This window comes from Gavialis gangeticus, unplaced genomic scaffold (assembly GCF_001723915.1).
Source record: "Gavialis gangeticus isolate Ggan-Ray unplaced genomic scaffold, GavGan_comp1, whole genome shotgun sequence".
In the NCBI taxonomy this organism is placed as follows: domain Eukaryota; kingdom Metazoa; phylum Chordata; order Crocodylia; family Gavialidae; genus Gavialis; species Gavialis gangeticus.
In genome coordinates, this window is record NW_017728995.1 from 53375353 (window position 1) to 53386836 (window position 11484).

Here is an 11484-nt window from a genome sequence, read left to right on the forward strand (position 1 = left end):
GGTGTTCCTTCACAAGGTCAGCATTGATGGAAGGTAAGGAATCTCCCTCAACTGGGCCTCCCTGTCTCGTAATGGGCAAGGGTGTCCCATAGGACTGGTGAAAAAGCAATGCAAAGTACCCATTTAGCAAGTTGGCTTTTTCCTGGGCATCAGTTGTCAGTTGTCCCATCTGGTTTTGCAGGGGTCCAATGCTGCTCTTGCTTTTTCTCCAGCTCCCCACATATCTAAAAAAGGACTTTTTATTGTCCTTGATATTTGTAGCTAGTTGGAGTTCCATCGCAGCCTTGGCTTTCCTAGTTCACTCCCTGCAGCTCCGGACCAGTGCAGAGTATTCCTCCTTGGAGGTGGATCCAGTCCTCCATCCTTTGTAGGTCTTTCTTTTGAGATGCAGGAGGTCCACTAGTTCCCTGGAGAGCCAAAGGGGCTGCTGTGCCCTTTTGCTGCCTTTCCTCCAAGACAGGATAGTTTTTGCTTGCGTATCCAGGATTGCTCCCTTGAGGAGCAACCACTCATCCTGAACTCTCCTCCCCTTCGGGTTGTGGCCCTTAAGGGCCTTACTAACAAGCCTCCTTAGCTTGTTGAAGTCAGCTTCCCTGAAGTCAAGGACTTCTGTATTGCTGACTGACTTGCCAGCTTTACAGAGGATGGTGAAGGTGATCAGCTCATGGTCACTGTCACCCAGCTTCCCTTTGATTGTTAGGTCACTGATTAGGTCATCCTCTGTTGCCAGCACCAGGTCGAGCAGTTCCTAAAAACACATTTGTGATTGCACAACTTACTTTAAGCCGTTTGATCATAGATCGGGTCCCACTTGTATACGTGTTAGCTGGTGCAGGGAGCTGCAATGGAAATGTGATTCAAGAAAGGCAGGGTGGGGGAAGGGATGGGAGGAATTTGTGAAGGAAGAGAAGCTAGCAGGCCCACAGGATGGGGTTGTCTGTCCAGGAGTGGTAGGGGGTCACAGGGCTAAAAATAGGTTGGTTGGGGGAGATGGGAGGGGTTAGAAAATTTTCAGCCCTGGGGTAAGGGCAAGCAGCTGGGCTTTTCCAGTCCTGTGGTTAAACTTGAAGTGTATAGACATATTTGGGTTACATCAGGCACAGGTTAGCCCAACCTATTTAGCGCACCTCCTCAGATTAACTAATTTCTATTGGGCCAGCCATTTGCTGCCCAATCTAAACTCCCTGAGTTTATGTACAGTTCAGCACTTAGATTAATCTAAGCCTAGTTAAGATAGCATCTACATATACCTATTTTTTTCATTCTATTAGGTAATGATTCCGACTAACATGGTTTCACAGTCCAGTGTGACCAGATTCAAAACAGGGTTAAAAATTATTCTTGATCGCAGTGGAGAACAAGACTCAAGTACATTTTCAATAGCTAAAATAACAGTAATAATACTACTTTGTATGGAAACAGGCATATCACCATGTTTAAAATATTTCTTAAACCCTGCATGCTATCAAAACCTGTTTTAATTGTGATATGTGTGTTGCTACCCCCTACACAAGCTATATAGAGAGAGCATTAGTACATGGATGCATGCTTCATTTGGTACTGTGTTCCAGAAACTCAGCATAGAAACTAAGTTTGTGATTTTTCAAAGCCCCCTAATTAATTTACATTAATGGGTTTCGGTATCCAAATTTCCTAAGGACTCTGAAAATCTTAGCTCTAAAGAACAATTAAGTCTAGCATGATGGAACAGGGTAAAACAATTTCTTTTTTCTTTATAGATTAGCTGTATGATAGTTGCTTCTTATATTCTTTAGAAAGTGTTCAGGGCTACAGCTTGGTAGGAATGTAAAGGAAATACTGGATGGTAAAATTTCAAAAATTCCCCTTAATTTAAGCTTCAAAATACTTAACGCAATGTTATAATTGCTACTTTACTCACACATGTTCTGTGTGTACATCTATTGCACATGCGATAAAAAGGATTTCTTCTACTTTAATGTATTCATGTTAACACATAAAAAGATCCATTTTAAAGGCCCTGAAAAAATAAGTGACAGCTTCAACTATAACTGTCACGAACAAGTGGATAGAAATTCCCACGTGCCATTAATGGCAGGGTACTTCTTTGTTTTGCCTTCAAACACTTCACAAACAACCTGCTCAAGGTGGGTGGCAAACTGCTATTTTATACCCTATGGATAAATGTCACAAAGGATGCTACTAGCTTAGCCAAGCAAAGATCTCCAAAAGAGCTGAAAGAGAATGCCAATAATGCTCATCTTTTGAGCTAGTTTAAGTCTTGATTTTGTCTTTTATATTGTCATTTTAGAAGAAAAAAGCAAGTAGCAGGTCTTTTTCACAGTAGAGTAACTTGCCTGTCTCAAAAAAGCTCTACTTTGAACATTTAAAACCCTCAAATCATTAAAGTGCAGCACATTACTCAATTCCAATCAAAATCACTTTCATCCACAAAGAAGTGGCATTCTTAAAGCTTTAGTTTCTCTACAATTATTTACATAAAATGGCACTACTCAAAGGGTTATATGCTACTCCTGATGAGTGATGGTAGTAGAAACTGGTCCCCAGGCCATTTCCTTTTCATCCAAATTGATGTCTTCAACTTCTTACTAGTAGCCATGAACAGAGATCATGCAATAAACTTAAAAGGTACCCAGCTAAATGTATGCCCAATCTTTATGTTTGAATTAACTAGGAAAGAGCATGTAAAAAGCCAAACATTAAAAAAAAATGTTATTTTTTTAATTAAATGAGTTAGAAGCCCATTGTAGGGTATCATAAAATCATACCGACTTTAAAGAGAAGATTGACTTTATCGGGTAATATTCCTTTTAGTTATATCAGCATAACTCCACTGAATTACATGTTGAAGTCAATGGACTTGTGTTGTTGTGAAACACGTAAGTCACATCAGGATCTGAACTGATATCCCTTTATCAGTTAGTGTCACAACTGAAATTGAGTAAAGGGCCAGAAATTAAACTAGCAGCACAAAGGAGTGAAAATAAATTAATTTAAAAAAAATTACTTTAATAATCCAAAATAGGGTGTAATGTTTTAAGGGAATATATATATGGGTTTTATTTTGCAATATCAATAATTTATTTAGAAATAATATTTTCCTGCAAGTAATCCAACACATAAATAATTAACTAATAGCCACAGACATACATGGTTATAAAGAGAGAAAGGAATAAAAATACTAAAATTACTTGGGTTACTATGCTGCAGAGTACAGAATTGAATCATATCATACAGTAAATTCAATAGTTAGTCTGTGATGCCTTTTGGGAATGCACTGCAGCTAGTAGACTGGTAGGAATATTTGCCTTAAGCTACGTAGATTTGTCAGAGCTAAAATGTTTTTCAGAGTTTGTTCAGTTTGGATGAAGTTTTCATCTGGTAGTACTTTAAGGTCCAAGGCTCTTTGGTCAGGAAAGAGAGGCCCAGATTGAAAGATCGGGTTTCTAATCCAAGTCAGCCATTTCAATACAAGTCCATGTTGCAAATGTGTTCAAAATGTTTTGTTTCCATCCTAGTTCACTGAGTCTCAGCCCCTGAGGCACCCAACAATATGGTGTGGCCCAACATGTAGAACTTGTGGCAAAGTTATGATTTGCTTCCATGCTTGCTTGAGTACCTAATACAATGCATGCCCCGATGCAAATCCTTATCTAGTTCTGACCATTTACAGCCATTCCTGCAGCACAGAATGCAATCTAAGTTTTACCACTGACTGCAATGGAGACAGAACTAAGCTCTCTTAAGTCTGCTGTGGCTTTTTTTTACCATAACTATTAACTGACACAGATGGTGGTGAATGTAGTAACAAGCAGAATGCAAATATAATTTTGTTCAATTTATATGGCAATGTAGCCTCATATTTTTTAATTTATTACTTTAATTTTTGGAGCATCCTTGAAAATAGAGAGAGCTACAAGCAACCCCTAACGCCAGTATTTCCAGTCTGTAGTAATGTCAGAGCACAGTCCACAATCAAGGTTTGTAAATTCTTTGACATTCTTTTGTTCCTACAACTGAATTCGCATGCAAGCTATTCAGTCATTTCAATGCTTTTGACTCCAAAATGACTCTTCAGCTGAAATGCTGTCAGCAGAAATATCAAAGCAAAACTCATCTGACATCTCTGTTAGCCAATGGTGTCACTAAGAAAGAGACTCAGAAAAGGTCTTCCACATTCCCTTCTCTAAAAGTAAAGCAGAAGTTTGCAATTTCATTGAATTTTTATTGCATGATTTGTGTACTTCTTGCAAGGCAGCCGCAAATACCGCAGTCTAGGAAAAGAAATGGAGGTCTCATCTGGTGATGGCAGAGGATTACTGGATCAACAAGAATCTTTTTGTTCAGAAGCCAGGAGATTAATTTACTGCCTTGAGTAGTGGGAGGGAAGGGGAAGGTGCAGTGCATGCTACAAAGGCTGTTGCTTCTCACCAGTTTTGCTCCTGCTTGAGGGAATGTAACTGAATGAGCACTGACTTCTACTTATGCCTCTTGTATATTCCAGTATGTCTGAAGTAGAAAGGATTTGCTAGTTCTGGAAAAAAAATCAGAGACATTTTTGGTTTATTGCAGCTTTCCACCAGCTTACTGTGACTATCAGATTCACATCCAGGCATTTAATATTTTCTTTGCACCCTTATTGTGCCAAACTTAATTTAAAGGTAAAACAGTGCCTGAGTCCACACAAGTGCACAAAGGTAGAAGGAGAAGAATGGAGATTCCCAGATGGGACCAGATGCAATCATACTGGAAAGACGCTGATAACCCCAAGTATTACTATTGATGCTATCAAACTAGAAGGGAGAAAAGCAAAATATTCAGCAGTGCTGGCCAGCATGGTAGCAAGGAACAAGGTGCAAGGGTTGCTGCATATGAACACTGAAAACTTGGAAAAAAGTGCAAGACAATGGCTGGGGTAAGACTGGGTTGTGGTAACAAGACTGCCACAAGAAAATCAAACTCTGCTAATGGCTTGCAACCCATTAAGTGCTGAGACAATGGAGCTCGAGGTACCCAATACCAGATCTATGTCATAAAATAATAAAAGTGATGGTTAAAACTGTTGGCAGAGACCACCACTCGTGTGTATTTCCAAGTTAAAAAGGCACTAAAAAGAAGGTAAGCCAGCAAAACTAAAAGCAAGGAAACTACATGTGCATTTTAATTGACCTAGCAACTAAAGACGACAAAAGATTAAATATACACAGGGATGACCTGAGCAGGGTGTGGGGCTCGGGGCAAATCAGCCTGTCAAGTGGCCAGGCATGAAGTGGGCGGCAGTGCGGTCACCACACAGTTCCATCTGGATCCGTGGGGCCCCTGGCGGTTGCCCCAATTCAGCCTCTCCCCCCTGCCCCCTCAGCCCCCAGTACAGCCCTGAATATACATTTCAAGCAAAACCTGTAAAAGATGCATTGAATACAGGAAAAATATCCTGTACATGACATCCTCACATTTCTCAAAACAGGCATCCATTGTCTAAGGTATTACAAATGTCTCAATCATTCAGCGTATGTCTGGAGCTTTGTAAATATACCATTGCAAATTTTCCCCATTGATAAACAAATACCAAAAGACAGGTCTGGTATCCAATGTCTCTAAGCATCCTGTTAGACCACTCAAAATCCATCACCTGTTATTAACCTATAATTGCGGTGGCTGTGAGAAACAGAAGTATTCACACCTAAACAAATCCAAAAAGAGGAGCCAGGCAATTTAACAATTGTAATATGATGGTCACCCTTTTCCTCCCTGTTTTGTTCAGACTTTTAATTGGACAACCATCATTGTTTATGGTAAGGGTTGCTAAAATATGGAATGGGCTTCCAAGGGAGGTGGTGCTTTCCCCTCTCCTGGAGGTGTTCAAGAGGAGATTAGACAGGCATCTGGCTGGGTTTACCTAACCCCAGTGCTCTTTCCTGCCTGGAGCACGGGGTCAGACCCAATGATCTACCAGGTCCCTTCCAACTCTAGACATCTATGAAATCTATGAAATTAAGGAAAAATGCTTCGAGACTATACAACTAAACAGTATAAGAACTAAGCAGCGTTGCCAGTAAGGTGTGTGTAGTCTGGAGAAGACCAAGAAGCCATCCTGCCACCCAGCTGACAAACGAAGGATCCATGCTGTGAGGCTGTACAAGAACTGCTTCCTGCCTGCCTTGGGCAAAGATCTCTTTGCAGCTAAGATAATACTAGGACTAATAACTCATTTTATATTGGGAAAATTCTTTTTCTGTCATGTAGTTTTGTAGCTTGTTGGTACTTATTAAAGCAAACCTTTGTGCTATTCATCAACCAAGTGTTGTGTCAATTCTTAGAGCACTAGGTTTAAAACTCGTTTTTAAGTGCAACAGGTGGTATAGCTGCTGTTCCACCATACGGTCCCAATGGATCTTAGAAAAGTATTCTATCTGAGTTAGCCCTGATTCATACTTGGGAATCCTGCTGCAGCATAGTTCTACATTGCCCTTTCCCAGTATGCTCAATGCTGTAAAAGCCAGAATCCAGTGCTGAATATTTTCCTACTTTTTTCTTTCTAAATCCCAAAGCAAAAAACCTCAGCCTGACTTCAGCTCTCTGAATCTCACTTAACTTCAATGATTTCAGCATAGACATTGTGATTCACAGTGCTGAGAATAAAAGCCAGCATGCAACTTTTAGCCAATTCAGAGGCCCTGTGTTGGCTTGGAAACAGTATTTAAAGGTCTGTTTCTTTGGGAATTGACAAGCTTGACTGTGTTATGTGTAGTGATTGCATTTTGTTGTGTTTTTAAAATGCTATTGCTATAAGTGATTGTGATATCAACTGTGCTAGGCTATGAAATCAAAGCTTCTTGATAGGCTATGAAATACCCGCAGAGTGGCTACAAGAAATGGTGCATTGCCTCCAAGGCCTCACAGGGTTTAGCCATGCCAAAGATTGAGACGGCTGGATTGATTGTTTGTTTTATTGTTATCCTTTTTTTTTCTTTCTTTTTTGTTTTGTTTGTGCTAGATGTATATTTTAGCTTTGTGTTGTGGTAATAGTAATGTAATGTAGTTTGTTTAATTCCCAAAATTTGTGCAGAGATTGGGAACACAGAGTGAAAAGATGGGATCCTAAGGAAGACCAAGTCTAGTCCTTCCTGTGCAGACTGTGGAGGGCCAGTAGGGGGTGCTCCTGTGATGAGCCATTCACTTCATTGCACCCAACCACCTTCCAGGCTCTGAGTGCCTCCCTGGGGGTGCCTCCTGTCTGGCTGACCCTCTTTCCTGGAGCACATCCACTAGCCTGGGGGTAACGCCACCACCACCTGGGGTCTGGAGTGATCCTGGCTCTGTGTCCCCTAGGAAACACAGGCCTAGTAGCCTTTGAGGGTACTTGATTCACTTCAAGAACTTGGGATGCTTCCCTTAGTCGGAAGCACAAATAGTGGTCTCCCTTAGTCAGCCGAACCAAGGGGACCCCAAGGCATAATCTAGCCCCTCTCCCAGTAAGTTTCCCATGCTAGCTACAAAGGAGAACTTTATTGGCTACAAGGAGTAGGTTTAGAATAGGGTACAGGGTAGAGTAATATCAGGGAAATCCCATAGAGCAAACAGGGTGGCTGGGTAGCCTTTGATCATGCATCTGAGTTACTGCAAGCTATATATCTAGTTAGATCTCAGGTAGCTTACTCACAAGTATCATCCAGAGGCATGTGGAGATTCTCTCTAGAGGCAGACAGTTCATTGATCATGAGTTTCAAAAGAGAGTAAGTTTCAGATGGTCCAGCTTCTCTCTAATCATCATGGCTACTGCTCCTCGCTCCTGGGCAGTCCTTAACTCATATAGACCTTATGACCTCATTTACCTGGCCCAATGGAGGCCAGCACCTGTTGGCTGTTAGCCAACACATTTGAAATGCATCACTGGTTGTCAGGTAGACTGGCATTGCTTAGAACAATAGGGAGCCTAAGCCCCTCACCCAGGTATGTGATGCCAGTTATGTAGGTAGAGGGAGCAGGTTTCCCCCCTCCCTGAGGAACGTATCCAGCTCAGGTTACAACTCAGAGTCACCTGAGAAAGGGGGAGGAGGAGTCTGCCCTTTGCAGTGTCCATGTTAACCAAATTGTCACATAGCACAGTTTTTGGGGAGAGACAGAGGTGGCATTCTGTCTCACACACATTATGCCTGCCTGTCTGGTTTCCATGGCTGGTTGGGAAAATCCTAACCCTTGGCATTTCTCCAGTCTTTTACAGGATAGAGGGGCACTGGTAGTACTATGATGCCACCAGGCATTCAGTTGCTATAATAAGAAAGGATTGCCTAGTATAAAGTTGCCAAGGACATGTCTGGTCCCCAGATCCTGACCACAGAATGTTTTTTTCTGGTCTGAATATTCATTTTGACAATTGAATAAGACACTGACTGCAGAGCAACATGGTATCTGAAATGCTGAGTAAAAGGTTTGGTAGGCATCTTGGGCTGTACATTCCCTGGTCCCAGTATGGGAAGCTTGTTCAAACTTAATTGGCTAAAACTTGGTTGCTGGGCTAGGGAATGCTGAGGCAAGAGGCCGAGTCAGAGGGGGTATGGGTGACATTTGAACAATGGTTAAGGGTTCATCACAGCGTCCAGCCTGTTGAAGCCCCTGACAATAAATGCTGTCATACTTTTCCCAGGATGACTGGTGGAGGTCCTTTCCACAAATCGCATGGACATTCCAGGTGATGCCAGCGATTATGCTCCAATATAGTGTGAAAGTGTCGTACCTTCAAGGAGAGGAATATGTTGGCTTGGAAACGGTATTTAAAAGTCTGGGTTTTTGGGAACTGATTTATAGGTATATGCATTATAAGGGTTCAAGATGGGCAGCAGGGGTTAAATGGATTTCTAAAGAGCTTGGGAGACACACGCACAGCTTCTTATGGCTCTGCAAACAGATGTGCTGTCTAGCACAACAAGGCCAATGGGTGGACACAGCCTGAGAACTGAGGAGGGCATGCCATAACACAAGGTCACAGCCTTCAAGGCAGACAAGTTGTCTAACACAATAAGAACACACAGGCTGGGAACTGATGAAGTATATGCCATATTATCCCATAACACAAAATAAGTGACACCAGCTACAGGGCCTCACAGCAGGGCGGGGGCCGAATCCCAGTTTTGAGGGAACAGACCAAATTAGGAGAAGGCCAGAAGACTATGTGGATGTGTGACCACAGAGAGACAGCCAACCAGAGATAGCCATGAATGAAGAATTGGTCAACCATCATTAGTCAACCTGAGCCATCAGGGGGGAAGAAGAATACAAAAGCAGAGACTTGAGATTAACAAAGGGTCCCTTCCTGTCCTTCCTTCTCTTCTTCCTTGTCCCTCCCTGCCCTGCTCCCTGAGAGGGGTCCCCATCCCCATCCCCCAGGAAGGGTCCCCAAGGCCACCATGGACTGGGAGCATATCAACAGCCCATCTCATGCACCCCACTGGAGGGGGGGGCTTTGGGCCTCAGCATTCTACCTCCAGACTGCTGACATCCAAGAGAGGGAGCCTCAGAGTGAAGCCTGCATCCTGACCAGATGTACTTTGATTCTAATGACAGCCCAAGGATTGGTAGATATATGATTGTTTTATTGTTTGTATTGTTGTTTTTCTGTTATCATTCTGCATCTATAAATTCACCTATTAACAACTGGCTGGTCTTGTGGTCAGTCTGAGGGTTGTGCTTGCCCGGAACAAAGGTATAAGGGCTTGGTCCAAATCCAGTGACAACACCTGTAGTAGGCTGAATTGCCAATATAGCATACTCCAAAGTTCTCCTAACCCACCTGGCAGTGAAGTCTGAATGCTCACTACAAATGCAGGGCATAGTTGCTGAAATACGTAACGGTCAGTAGAATATAGCCCCTGGCCTTTAACTTCCCCTTCTGTGACTCTCAGGTTTGTTTCCACAAAACCCAGAGCAATTTTGCTGGCACAAGCTTTACTAAGATCACACAAAATTATTTCCATTTTGCATTTTCCAAGAGGTTTTTCTTCTTACTGTATGCTATATGCTGAAGAACTTATTCTTTAGGGATATATTTTGCCATTTGACTACTTACTTTGCACAGGTTGTTGATTTCCATGGGACTGTTCATGGAATAAAATACTTAGTAGGCATGTCTACATGAGTGGTTACTGTGCATTTATTTAGTATTTGTATAAGCAAGTAATAAATGTACAATAAATGGAGTTACTGAGCAGTAGCACCAGAGAACACTTTTGAAGTGACACTACTGTGCAATAGCCTATAACTACTGTGCAGTAGCATCCTGGTACAGTTTTTGCCATGTAATGCTACTGCACAGTACTATGAGACTAATGCACAGTCAGCATCTTATGTAGATGCACCTAGTGGGCACGTCTACATGTGCTATTAATTTGAAGTAAGCTTACTGTGCTGTAAAAATACCACAAAGTAAGCCTAATCAGGAGCACATCTACATGTGCTCCCTCTTGGGAGCAGATTTTCTCTCACCGTTCTCTGCCCCCTGGGTGCTAGCCCAGGGGTTGGCAGGGAGCAGAGGGCCAGTCACCATGGGCATGGGGCCACTGGTGGGACAGAGCAAAATACTCCCGGCTGCTCCAGGCTGAGCAGGGGTTCCCCGCCCAGCCAGGGGCATGCTGTGAGCTGCCCCACTGATAGCTCCCCAGTCCCAATGCTCCTCAGCTCCCCATTCTTGCAAGAAGCTGGGGGAGCTGGGAGTTCAGGGGTCCTGGGAAAGCCAGAAGCTGAGCAGTAGGGCTGTGCCAAATGGCACCATTCCATTCAGTTTCAATGGAACAGCATTTCATTTTGAATTTTGTTTTGATCTGAAACCACTGTTCGGTTTTGTTTCATTTCATTGAAACAGTTTTGCTGTTTTGATGTTTCATACATAGGCTATAATGGGGAAGCACAAAACAGCCTATAGCTTTGTAATTTCTGGCTTGATTTGGATGAAACCTGCAGGAATGGTAGCTCCTTCTGCAAGAATGAACCCTGCCAATTTTCAAGGAGATAGGTGCAGCGGTTTCAGGGAAACTGCACCTCAAATCTTGAAAGCAAAACTCATGTCACGCATATGTGTTAAGCCTCAGTGGAGTCAGAACTGCAGGCATGCTAGCCCCCACTGAGGCCACAAAGCCTGCCAAGTTTCAAAAAGATAGGTGCAGGGGGAGTCTGGGTTCTGGGGCCCTGCACCTCCAGCTGCTGACAGGCAAAACTGGAACACACAGCTCAGTAACTAACACCAAGGCAGAAAGCAGGGCAGTTTGAAAAATGCTGCCTTTTATGCCATTTTTCCATCCCTCCCACAGAGCACTGGAATTAGGAGAGACCTCAGGGAAGGATCACAGTCACTGGCCAGCTACACAGTCAATAATGATAGCACTCCTTCCCCCGCCCCTTCTCCTTCCCCCTCTCTCTCTCTTTACTTTAGTTCCTGTTTCCCTACAGGCAAGCCCAGATTGAGATTTGAAACTCAAAAGGTTTAAAAAA

At 42.9% G+C, this 11484-nt stretch overlaps 1 long non-coding RNA gene across 1 annotated transcript in view; it reads right to left on the minus strand.

The window, feature by feature from the left end:
* The window catches only part of LOC109287853, a 5641-nt gene extending 581 nt beyond the window's left edge, over window positions 1–5060 (minus strand). Inside the window, exons 1-2 of the long non-coding RNA XR_002094986.1 lie at window positions 4887–5060; window positions 521–524 (exon numbers count right to left, since the gene is read on the minus strand). This is a non-coding gene — a long non-coding RNA (uncharacterized LOC109287853). The remainder of the gene's footprint in view (window positions 1–520; window positions 525–4886) is intronic.
* Window positions 5061–11484: the final 6424 nt, after the last annotated feature.